Source organism: Schistocerca nitens, chromosome 2 (genome assembly GCF_023898315.1).
Source record: "Schistocerca nitens isolate TAMUIC-IGC-003100 chromosome 2, iqSchNite1.1, whole genome shotgun sequence".
Taxonomy (NCBI): Eukaryota; Metazoa; Arthropoda; class Insecta; order Orthoptera; family Acrididae; genus Schistocerca; species Schistocerca nitens.
In genome coordinates this window covers 954,375,023-954,387,950 of record NC_064615.1, presented here as the reverse complement: position 1 = coordinate 954,387,950, position 12,928 = coordinate 954,375,023, and positions in this window count along the sequence as shown.

Genomic DNA, 12,928 nt, shown 5'->3' with positions numbered 1-12,928 from the left:
ACCCTTTCGTTGATTTTGCAATGTATTTCTCGCATTCACTTCCTACTTGACGATCCCCTCCCAGGGATCCAAGTATGGGATTAACCCCGCAGTTGTTGCCAATGGAGAGATCATCGCGACACGTTTTCAGCTATAGAACACATTTCCTGTGAATACACGTCATATGCTTTTAGAGCAGTGTTTCCCATTACCTTCTGCACTCTCATGTGGTTGCTCGTTGTTGATTCTTCCACTTTTACGGGGAGTTTAATAGTGAAGCAAGCAAAGGGTCAAATCGACAATAAGACAAAGCCAAGTACAAATCCGTGGATAACGCACGAGGTGTTGAATCTAACTGACGAAAGACGAAAAATAAACATGCAGAAAATGAAGCAAGCCTTGCATTTTGGTTGACTGAAAACGTTTGGCCTTGTCGAACGAGTCTCGTTTCAAATTGTATCAAGCGGATTGACTCTGCATGTCAGCATGGGACTGTTCAAGGTAGTGGAGGCTCTGAAATGGTGTGGAGCGTGTGCAGTTGGAGTGATATGGGACCCCTGATACTTCTAAATATGACTCTGACAGGTGATACGAACGTAAGCATCCTGTCTGATCACATGTGTCCATTCATGTCCATTGTGCATTCAGACGGATTTGGGCAATTCCAGCAGGACAATGCGACACCCCAAACGTCCAGAATTGCTACAGACTGGCTTCAGAAACACTCTTCTCAATTTCAATACTCCCGATGGCCAACAAACGCCCCAGACGTAAACATTATTGAGCATATCTGGGATGCCTTGCAACGTTCTGTTCAGAAGAGATCTCCACCATTTCGTTCTCTTAGGGATTTATGGACAGCTCTGTAGGATTCATGGTGTCAGTTCCCTCCAGCACTAATTCAGAAGTTAGTAGAGTCCAAGCCACGTCGTGTTGCGGCACTTCTGCGTGCTCGCAGGGCCCTACACGATATTAGGCAGGTGTATCAGTTTCTTTGGCTCTTCAGTGTAAAAGACAATGTTATAGAGAGGGAAGAGGAAGGAGATAAATATGAATCAGTAGACACATTACTCCGAGAAGAATTTGAGCGAACACGAACAAAACTTATTCCAAACAAGACACCTGGAGTGACGAAATTGTCTCACACTTATTGACATCATCGTGGGATCCAGATATAATGAAACCATTGCACGTGGTGTGCAAGATGTATGACATAGGCGAAATACCACCAGACTTCAAGAAGGCAGGTGCTGACAGGCGTAAATATTACCTAACTATCAATGTAATTTTATGGCAGCAAAATACTGACAAGAATTATTTACAGAAGTGAGGAAAAACTGGTAGAAACCGAGCTTGAGAAAGACCATTGTGGGTGGAGGAGAAATATACGAACACGAGAGGCAATACTGACATTACGACTTGTATTCAAATACAAGAAGAAGGAACACAAACCTACTTTTATAGCATCTGTAGATTTAGAGAAAGCTATTGACAACATTGACAAGACTACACGCAGTGTAACTTTGAAGGCAGCAGAGATGAAATACTGTGAGCGGAAGGTTATCTAAGACTTGTTCAGAGACAATTCTCCAGTTCTTAAGCCGAAAGACATGAAGGCAAACAGCGGTGGAGAAGGGAGTGACACAGAGTTGTAGCTTATCTCCGATGTTATTTAATCTGTACATCGAGCAAGCAGTAAAGAAACTAAGGCAACAAACAATAAAAACTTGGAGGTAAGCCAGTGACGTTGTAATTCTGTCAGAAGCAATAAAGTCTTTGTAACAGTAGTTGAATATAATAAATAGTATCTTGATAAAAGATTCGGAGATAAAAATCAATAAAACTAAAACAAGCGTAAAGGAATGTAGATGATGCTGAAGGAAATGGATTAGGAAAGTAGTACATGTGTTTTCATATTTAGGCAGTAAAATTACTGATGCTGCCCGAAGTCCAGAAGATATAAATGCAGACTGAGCACAGCACGTAAACTTTTCTGAAAATGGCGAATTTGTGAACATCCAAGATAAATATAACGGTTAGGAAGTCTTTACTGAAGGTAGTTTTCTTAAGCGTATCCTTCTATGGAAGTGAAACGTAGACGACAAACTGTTGGGACAAGAAGATAATACAAGGCACTGAAATGTGATGCTGCAGAATAATGGTGAAAATTATACTGATAAGTCGAGTAGCTGATGAAGAGGTACTTAATCAGTTTCAGGAAAAAATAAATTCCTGGCACAGCTTCTTTCAAGGAAAGGATCGGTTGACGGGAAACATCTTGAAGCATGAAGGAACCGTCAATTTAGTTATGGAGGGAAGTGTGGCGAGGAAAAGTGTTACAGGGAGACCAAGACATAAATACAGTAACGGATTTAGGTGGAGAGCTGCATCAAACCACTCTTCGACGTGAAGACCACAATAACAACCATTGTACCTCTTTTTACAATAAATTAAGTTCATGTTGTAAGTAAGGAAACACAGGGGCAGTGCTGCAGGGGTCTATTTTGAAGTATGCCCCATGTCTGCAGTAGGTGGTCTATCCAATCGCCATTCTAATGCTCATTGAGAGAGTATAATGAGATAACGGAATTTAATTAAAACCAAACATATGCATCAATTATTTTCCCCCTCCTAATAGCTCACTGATGGTGACTGAGTGCACCAAGGCAAAGGTCAGTGTTTGAAGAACGACAGACCGATTGTAGACACGATGAAGCCTATGACTTGAATTTCTGCAGATAAACAAATTGGATAAAGTAGGACAAAGGACGATTCTTTTTTTGAAAACTGAATAGCTTCTCAGTGGACAAAGAACAGTCTAAAAAGCTTCATATTCTGTGTTTGTCAATTTTATGTTAACGCATATACTTTTTCTTGTTTTACATCACATTGGTTAGTGTCCATTGTCATATAATTTACCAACAATATCGTTCTAGGTAGATAATTTTTTCTCTTACGTGTAGCAGCATCTACAACTGTAATCAACAGGTCACTTCGTAAAAAAGATTTCATAGATTGTACCGAGAAAGTAGTGACATCTGAACCACGTGGAAAACAAGAGGAATTATTCATGCTGCATTTACTAAGCGACCTTTCCTTGTTCTAATTTCAGTTCTGTGAAAGTGTATCACAAATGAGACACTCGAATCCCGAATGGTTCCCTCTCTTTTTTGTTCTATGTTTGGCAGACTGATGTCGACCACTTGACACAATAAGAGTTCTACCAGTTTACCATTTGAATGGAGATGTGTGTGAGGTGGAGTCATGTGAAAATCGAACACTCACCACAACAGTACTATGGAATGTTTATATTCTAAACTAATCAATATACGCAGTAAGGACCCACAAACGTACCCACTCTTGGACTGCCTCGTCCGATTGCAACCGGCGTCCACGCATACGTGTCTTCAGGTCTCCAAAGTGTGAAAATCACACGGTGAACTATCCATGCTGTACAGATGATGCTGCAGTGTTTTCCAACCAAATGTTGGAGCGTTAGGGGCTATCGTATAGTAGCGTGACTCTGTCCGACATCATTCCGAAAGCCCGAGAGCAAATGGCAAACCCAACATTGGAAGTATGCCACATCTCACAAGACAAAGAAATCCAAAGCTGTGCACACAAGTTCCGGTAAGGTTATGAAGATCTTCCTCTTCGACTCAAACGGCCTACTGCTTGTCGAGTTCCTCGAGCGTGTAACCACCATCAGCGATCAGCGCTATGGAGACTGTGTAAACTACTTCGCGTCTTGAAGTCAGAACGTCAAGGAATGGTGTCGGATGGAATCATCTTGTTGCACCAGCACCCACCCACACACTTCCGATGGAATGAAGGATTTGGTTGGGAAACATTGCAACACCTCCGTACAGCCGTACTGTCTGATTTTCGCATCTTTGGCGACCTGAAGAAAGACTAGCGAGGACGTCGGTTTCAGTCGGACGAGGAAGTACAAGAGTGGGTATAGTTGTGGATTCGTCAGTGGCCGACAACTTTCTACGAAACAGGAACTGATCGTCTTGTCTCTCAGTGGCGTAAGTGTCTTAAAGTGCGTGGTGATTACTTTTGAATGGAACCGTTCCGTGCTCCCATTGCGGCGAGTGTTCGGTTTTCATTTGACTGCCCCTTACAGCTGCTTAAGGAGAGATATTGCAGTGTGAGTAATTTCTACAATTCCCGGTGTAGCGTGTGCTTAATTAATCCTACAAAGAAGGAACAGTCTCACTGCAAGATCCTTAGCGTGTCCAAGAAGGAACCTCATCGCGGTGCTGTAAAGTAGCATGTGCCTGAGACATTCCGGAAATTTCATATGTAATACACTAAATATGCAGTTATTTTCTGGCACTTATGTATAAAGCACTTTCTTATTTGCTCTGCATCTCAGTTGTGATCTTTGGTGTTGGGTAATTCTATCGTTGTTACAAACAATAAAACTTTGCTTAAAATTAGCAATAACTTGCTGTAAATGTAAGTATCACTCCTTCAGAAAACTGGATAAATCATTATAAGAAGTTACGTGTCCATCCGATTAGAGAAGACCCAACGGAGGAAAAGGAAGAGGAAACAACAGGTCTGTTGGATTTGATAGAATTAAAACAAATATACAGCAAACGAAAAACAGAAAAGCACCAGAATTAGGTGGAGCAACTCAGAGCTCTTACGATATGGCGGAACGTTTCTAGAATTCAGAACTTTCCTACCACTACAACAAACGTTGGCGTGCACGCGAACTACCTGAAGAAATGAGATACACTGAAGTTATTTCACTGTTTCGAAAACGAGACAGAAGTAACACAACTAATTACAGTGGAATCAGTTTTGCGAATACTTCTTGGAAGGTCTACGGCAAAAAACTAATTACAGGCTACGAAATATCTATGATTCAATTTCATCAGAACAGCAACCACGCTTATGTAAAGAAAAATCCTGTGGCAACAATTTTTCCACTGTGGAAAAATTATACAAAAAAGACGAGACTTCATATTCGGGAATACATCTAGCATTTAGCGGTTATGGAAAAGCATTTGACTGTATCCACAGAAAAATTCTTTCGTCAGCAACAGACAAAAGAGGTTTCCCGAGACACCTTATAAAACCATGCCAGGGTTTATATAAAAATGTCAAAATAAGAACACATATTGGCAAAGAGTTCACACAAGAAATAGATGAACCAGGGAGTGAGACAAGGCTACACTATGCCACTAACACTCTTCAACATCTAAATCGACGGCCTGATGAGAAAACAGATTAAGTGCAGAATAGTTCAAAGCAAAAATAGTGGGAGAAATACATTTCTAAATACCTTGTATTCGGCAGACGAGCCGCTATTCATAAACAATCAGCGATACGTACAGAATACATGCTTAAATTACGCGTTAAATAGAAAAATATAAAACAAAGACCTTTTTAATAAGTCCCTTAAGAACAAAGACAATCATCTGTAACATAATAATGGAACAGGTGTCCCATTTCCACTATCTAGAATGTGACGTATCTTTTGATGAATAGAAAGACATAAATATCAAAATTAACACCTATCAATACAGTAAGAAAATTAAAAGGTAAAACGAGAAGAGAAACCCAAATGAAATTTAGGTATTGCATGGAGCAGAAATTTGGGCATTAAGGTCAGAAGATCTAGGACAACTTGAAACATCAGAAATGAAGTGCCTTAGATCTGTGAAAAGCTGCACAAGGAAAAAATGAATAAATAAGGAAAGAATTTGGTTTACAGCCATTAAATGAGGAAATAATCCAATGTCACCTCAAAGGATGCCTCAACAGTTCTAAAGGAAAAAGGAGCACAGAAAATTCAACGTAGAGATGGCGGGACTGGAACTGGCCATAGTATCTAATCTTTGATTGGCAAAAGAAGACGGAGGAGAAATGAAACACCAGTAGTGTTCTACACTAGTTAGAAACTTCTTCTTGTAACACCAATATTTACTTATAAATTTAGATCAAGAATAAATGTGTTCCATAAAATCATTAAAAATTAAATTTGTCGATATAGTATAATAGGCTGACATACACGTGTTTTTCTACCCTCTTACATAGTCACAGTGCACCGTCATTGCTAAATATAAAACACATTAGTAATGTTGAATAACAATGTCTATTTTTTAAGCACTGTCGTGGTGCCATTTTTCAAAAGGACTGGAGGAAGCAAAGCTGTGCGGACGGGGTGTGAGCCGGCCGGAGTGGCCGAGCGGTTCTAGGCACTACAGTCCGGAACCGCGCGACCGCTACGGTCGCAGGTTCGAATCCTGCCTCCGGCATGGATGTGTGTGATGTCCTTAGGTTAGTTAGGTTTAAGTAGTTCTAAGTTCTAGGGGACTGATGACCTCAGATGTCCCATAGTGCTCAGAGCCATTTGAACCATTTTTGAACGGGGTGGGAGTCGTGCTTGGGTAGCTCAGAAGGTAGAGCACTTGCCCGCGAAAGGCAAAGGTCCCGAGTTCGAGTCTCGGTCCGTCACACAGTTATAATCTCCCACGAAGTTTCATATCAGCGCACACTCCGCTGCAGAGTGAAAATATCATTCAGGACAATGGTCGTCGACGTATGGCCCCTTTGTCTGTCTGCGTGATGTTGAGGTACTCCCATGGCTAGCAAGATCCTGACCTGTCCCCGATAGAACTCCGTCCCAGTGCCATCATCCAGGATATCAAAACCCTGTTACAAGGTATGTGGGCTTGATTGCTTCAGGAGAGGATCCAACGGCTTTATGACACACTTTCCAGTTGAATCAGTGCATGTATCCAGAACAGAAGGGGTGAAAAATCACACTGTTATGTGTTAAGTGGGCTCACACTGCCAAGTTCTTTGTAAATCTTCGACGATTTTCTACTCACTGAAATAACGTCACATACCCTCTAAACCTTTGAAGTTTCATTTTGTTTGCTACTCCCTTTCTGGGTACTTTACTTTTTTGTCATGTGGTATATACTGATTGGTTATAATTAAACTTTCCCTGTTTAAGGGGCTCCGGAACGCCCTATACTTGCAATGTTAAAATAACGCTTATAAATTACATCTTTCCTCACAAAGTATTTGAGGTAGGAAGTTGAACTTTTTACAGATTATTTATTGGAATATGGGCTACAACTTAACACAGGGATTTTACAAAATTTTAGTTCAGTTATTAAAGATGATTTTTTTTCAATTGTAATGAAAATTCACAACATTTTTTTGCAATTTTTTATTTATATATTCAAAAATATACAGTTTTTTGGAAAAAGGCTGTGTTAAATTATGCAGAAGGTACTGTGTAACATTTAATGAAAGTTTGAAACAAATATGTTTGGAAGATCCTTAGAAAACATGTAATTAGTATGAGAAAATAAAAGTTTTGGGAATCGAGCGACAAAGATTGGATTAACTTTTTAGTGCATTCCAGGTCCATAGGATGGATTATCTTCATCCTCTGCAAACTCCTCCTCCAGCTTCCGCTTGTTCCTCCTCCGGTTTACTCTTGCTTGTATTTCTAGACTCTTTACAGCCCTGTCTGCAGCCCGAAGGCGTTCCTTGTCTAAAGCAAGCATTGCTCGTACCATGTTAGAACCTATCGTCATTCCCATATTTCTAAATACCTTGCACCTTACAATGTTGCCATCATTGAAAGTCGCAACAGCATCATACACACCAAAGTGAAGTGTTTCTATTCCAACGAATACAGTCTTGGGGATTCTCGACCATATAACACTATTTACACTTTCATTGGGGTTTTGAGTTTATCCGTGAATACACTTTTTCAACAGTTCAGGTGCTGCTAAGTCTCTGAAAATAGGTTTTATCACCTCCATTATTGCATTATGCTTATGAGTGTACACTTCACCAGTTAGCAATCCTTTGATATATTTACACCAACTGTCTTCTTCTTTGGGACACAAGCTATGTTGGGGATTTTCATCGTCTTTATTGTTTACAGTAATAACACATACCTTTGGCTTTCCAACATTTCTCCTTTTCTTAAAAGCCTTTAGAGGATTTCTAATAACTTTACTTTTACTCATTATTATACTTCAACAAAACAGAGACTCAAGAAACAGAATTAATTACGAATATTTTCGAGATAACGACAGAGTAAATAAACATGAAACAATCGACAATCACACCAGCGATATATATTGAACCATCACAGGTTAGCCACAACACATACTTTATCTCACATCACTAAAATGTACCTGATGAACACGGACGTTAATAATAACACCATTTGACAGCAGTCTAACAGCGCCACAGTAGGTCACGCCCATGTAGAACACATTTCAAAAAAAATTTAAAAATAGTTGTAGTCTTCGGAATTGAATAAATTATATATCTATTAAAAGGTAATAGTCTGCAGATTCAGAAAACGCAAAAAAGTAAAAATTGAACTTTTCATGATTTTGAGCCTTTCCGGAGCCCCTTAACACACTATAACACGGAAACTAATTACCATACGAGTGCCAAACTTTGTAGCATTAATGCCCAGAGTATGGGGTGCATGATTTCCATACATAACAGCGCCACCGTTCAGTTCCAACTACGACCATCAGGTGTTGTGATCAGTCATCGTGACTCATAGGCTCACACATCTGACCAGTTGCAGTGCTCTTTTTGTCATGTCAACATGAGCTTGGACAAAAGGGGCAGGGTATTAGTGGTGAAGCTCTAATATCAAAACAACAGTAATGCTGCAGTTGCACTTCGAGAATATCGCCGGCTGAAAGGGTTACGGAAGGGTCCTCTTTCTCCACCTGCTGTGCGGAGGATGAGAAAGAAGTTCGAATGAACTGGAGAACTGGGTGTCGCTCTGTCTGGGAAGAGTTACGCCACAGATAGTTGACGAAATCGCTGTTGCTATGGCAGACCAAGCTGAGCGTCACGATAGTTGAACATCCGTACTGCACTGTACGGAACGTCCTTCGAACCATTCTCAAATGCTATTCGTACAAGATCCATATTGTACAGCAGCGTGCACCACAGGACTCCAGGACTTAGCTCTCCACTTTCTCGGAAGGATTAAAGTTGACGAGGACTGTCTCTGGACCATCCTATGTACAGACGAAGCTCGTTTTTCTCTGACTGGTGAGGCGCACTCACAGAATTGCCGAGTGTGGGGATATTCACCTCCAGTCATTGTGATGTAGACCCTCTGTATGGTGAAAATGTCACCGTATGGTGTGGCTCCACCGCTACGTTCATTATTGGCCCATCCTTATTTGAACAGGTTGGCGTTCAAGGACTAAAGCCCTGCAGTGTTACTGGCCAGCATTACTGCGATGTACTTCGCCAGCATGTCATACCCTCCCTACAGGAGAGAGACACACTGAACTAAACAGTTTTCATGCAAGACGGGGCCCCACCGCACATCGCTCGTGAATTTCACCTGCTTCTCCGATACAAATTTGGAAGCGATCGAGTTATCAACCGATCATTTCCAAATGCTTGGCAGGCACGATCACCATATCTCACTCCCTGCGATTTCTGGGTGTGAGGCCAGCTGAAGGACAGGGTTTATCAGGGGAACATTCACACATTCACACATATGCTGATCTGGAGCGCAGCATATCAAGAGTGGTAGCCAGCATACCTACGGACATGCTTCGTTCTGCTGTGCAGAATGCAGTCCTGCACTTTCAGACTCTTCTGGACACTGATGGGCTCCATATTGAGCCCCTTTTTACCTGTAATGGTACCGGTATGTAATGGTGTGATGTACCTTAACAGTACATTAAAAGTGTTTCAATTGAATTGATTCTGCATTATTTCTCTTTCCCATGTACTTAGCACCAATACTACCAAGTTTGGTACTCGAACACTAATCATTTTCCTTGTTATAATGTGTCAAATAGGGGAAGTTTAATTCAAATGGTTCAAATGGCTCTGAGCACTATGGGACTTAACTTCTGAGGTCATCAGTCCCCAAGAACTTAGAACTACTTAAACCTAACTAACCTAAGGACATCACACACATCCATGCCCGAGGCAGTATTCGAACCTGCGACCGTAGCGGTCGTGTGGTTCCAGACTGAAGCGCCAAGAACCGCTCGGCCAAAACGGCCGGCAAGTTTAATTATAACCACCCACTATACTAAGGTAAGTTAAGGGAATTCAGGAGGGTAACTTTTTGTGCGGCATAATTATTTCCGAATTACGGCCAATTAACCTCCGCTAAAAACTAATCTAATTGAGAATAATTAATTGTAATTCCTCGCAATGGCTGATTTAGTACCATCGTGTAACTCTGAACGGTACTGTACGATGGAGACATACTAGTAACGATGGCGGCTTGTGATATGTCGAATTTGTTGCGACTGTGCTTGTCAAATATACTGTTCAGTTAGTGTGTCCGGTGTAATTAGGCACATGCATGTCCTTGCTAAATCAAGATGATCCTCTCCCCTTCGTGCTGCAATCGATCAACATGACAGTGCGCAAAGCAAGTGGATGATTCCAGAAACACTGCAATCAATTTCCAAAATGTCAATTTAGCTTTACAGAGGTATTTGATCTTGTAATGCGGTTCTCGTTTCGCGCTTGATGTAGCCCACGCCTGAGTGGTACAAAATTATTCAGAAGTTAACATCCAGACGTTTTGATGAACGTTATTCCACATATGCCGTGACGCAGGAGTGGTTCTCCATTGCGGGAGGGAAACCATCAGTCGTTTCCGCACGCGTCGGATTATCATTCAAGCGAAGATCCACAGCCACGTCACGACGAATATTATTCGCTCTCAAAAGTCGTTCGTCCAGGGAAGCACTCTCCAAACAAAAGTAGAGCAAGAGTCAATTCAACACGCAACGCAGCGCCGCCGTGTTCCCGGGTAAATTAATTTCCGCTGGAGTTCCCTCTGTTAATAATATGCCCTGAACAAAAGCCGGTCACAGCTTTATCTCGAGTGTTGAATAGCAGCCTGTATAGCATTCCCAACATTGATCCATCGCAAACTTAATTCCAAAAGCAGAAGGTCTCGAACAAAGTGAAGTAACTGTGAACTGCAATATTGCATCAGTGGCACAAATTATTTTATACGTTAGACACATCATGCTCATAGAAAAAATTGCTTTAGCAAGACTAACGTGCAGGGCTACTATAAATGATTCATTCGCTCTCAGAGCTCTATATTTTCCAAAATACTACATGTGCAAATGTGATTGACGGACGAATAGAACTTAGTCACTGACATGTTATTTTTCCTCTACAAACTTTCAATGAATGCCTCTCTGGTCACACGGTACACTTCCAAGCGGTAAGCAGGTACGTTCCGTACCTTTTATAGCTACGTCCTGTCCGTGGTTATCACAGCACCGTTGATGAATTCTCTGAGCTGTTCCAGTATTCTTTGCGTTACAGGCAGGTGAACACGGTCCTTAATGAACCCAGAAAGGGAAACGTCACAAAGCGGTAGATCGGTACATCAATCGACCTGAGGGGACGGGGGGGGGGGGGGGGGGGAGGCAGGACCAATGAAACATAACGACATCATCTTCATCACCACACACCCAATCCGGTGGTGCGGAAGTTCGTAGTTTAGATATCGGTGCTACGAACATCGACGCTCTGATAAGGATGGGGCGGGGAGGAGAGAAAGAAAATTCTCAGAATCAGTTGTCAGTTGTGAAAACAACTACAAATTCAGCATATCAAGGTAAGAGGGACCCGGCACAGTATTCTCAACTAAGACAGCCGGCCCATAGAGTTCCGTATGTGACATTGCACATTGTCGGCACCAACGCACAATGCTTTATTTGCATGACGTATCTTTTTCATAACTCCCTCTGGATGCATGATGCGTTGTCATAACACATAAACATCTCGCATGTTTCAGCTTTCAAAAATTTTTTTCCTGCGTTGTCAGCAGATTGTCAAGGCACTGCACTCGTAATGCCAACTGGTGAGTACAATGCAAACTCTGTGAGTTTGCGGGTCTATACACCTATGCATCATATTTTTACTTGTAATACTGTACAGGGTGTGCCAAAAAGACTCATCCAAATTGGCACATCTATATTTCTGAAGCTCAAGTGGCTCTGAGCACTATGCGACTTAACTTCTAAGGTCATCAGTCGCCTAGAACTTAGAACTAATTAAACCTAACTAACCTAAGGACATAACACACATCCATGCCCGAAGCAGGATTCAAACATGCGACCGTAGCGGTCGCTAGGTTCCAGCCTGCAGCGCCCAGAACCGCACGGCCACTCCGGCCGGCATTTCTGAAGCTAATGAACATAAACAATGAATTTAGTTTTTTGATGAAGAGGAAACTCAAAATGATTTTTCATATCTTTGTCGTAGGTGTTCAATATGCCCCCCTTCAGATGCATGGCATATGTCAATGTGGTATTCAAATTGTTCCCACACTGCAGCGAGCATGTCTTGAGCTACAACTTCCATAGCTGCTGTTATGTGATGTTCCAGTTAATTCATTGTTGTTGGTAATGGAGCCACATAAAAAGTCTTTTTATAAACCCCCACAAGAAATAATCACATGGAGGCCAGTACAGAAAGGCAGAATCATTTGGTCCAGTGTGACCGATCCATCGTTCACAAATCCTCTGATTTAAAAATTCCCGCACTTCCAAATACCAGTGTGGCGGTGCCTCATCATGTTGGTAAATGAAGTCAATTGAATCAGTCTCCAACTGCGGGAAAAGAAGGTTCTCAAACATACCGAGATATGTGCTTCCTGTAACAGTGTTCTCCTCATGTTGTACAACTTCCGTTCCGTACCCCCATATTTTCACATTATGACGTTCACCAAACGTTAAGCATGGAAGAAAATTGTCCTCCTCCATCTTGCCAAGAATTAAACTACAGAACTCCACACATTGTTGTTTGTCACCTTCACGAACAGCTTGCAGAAACTGAATCTGGTATGGTTGTATGTGTAAACGTCGATGCAACACACGCCAGACGGACCTTGGGAGCTTGTTGAGATGTCGAGCTGTACGACGAATGG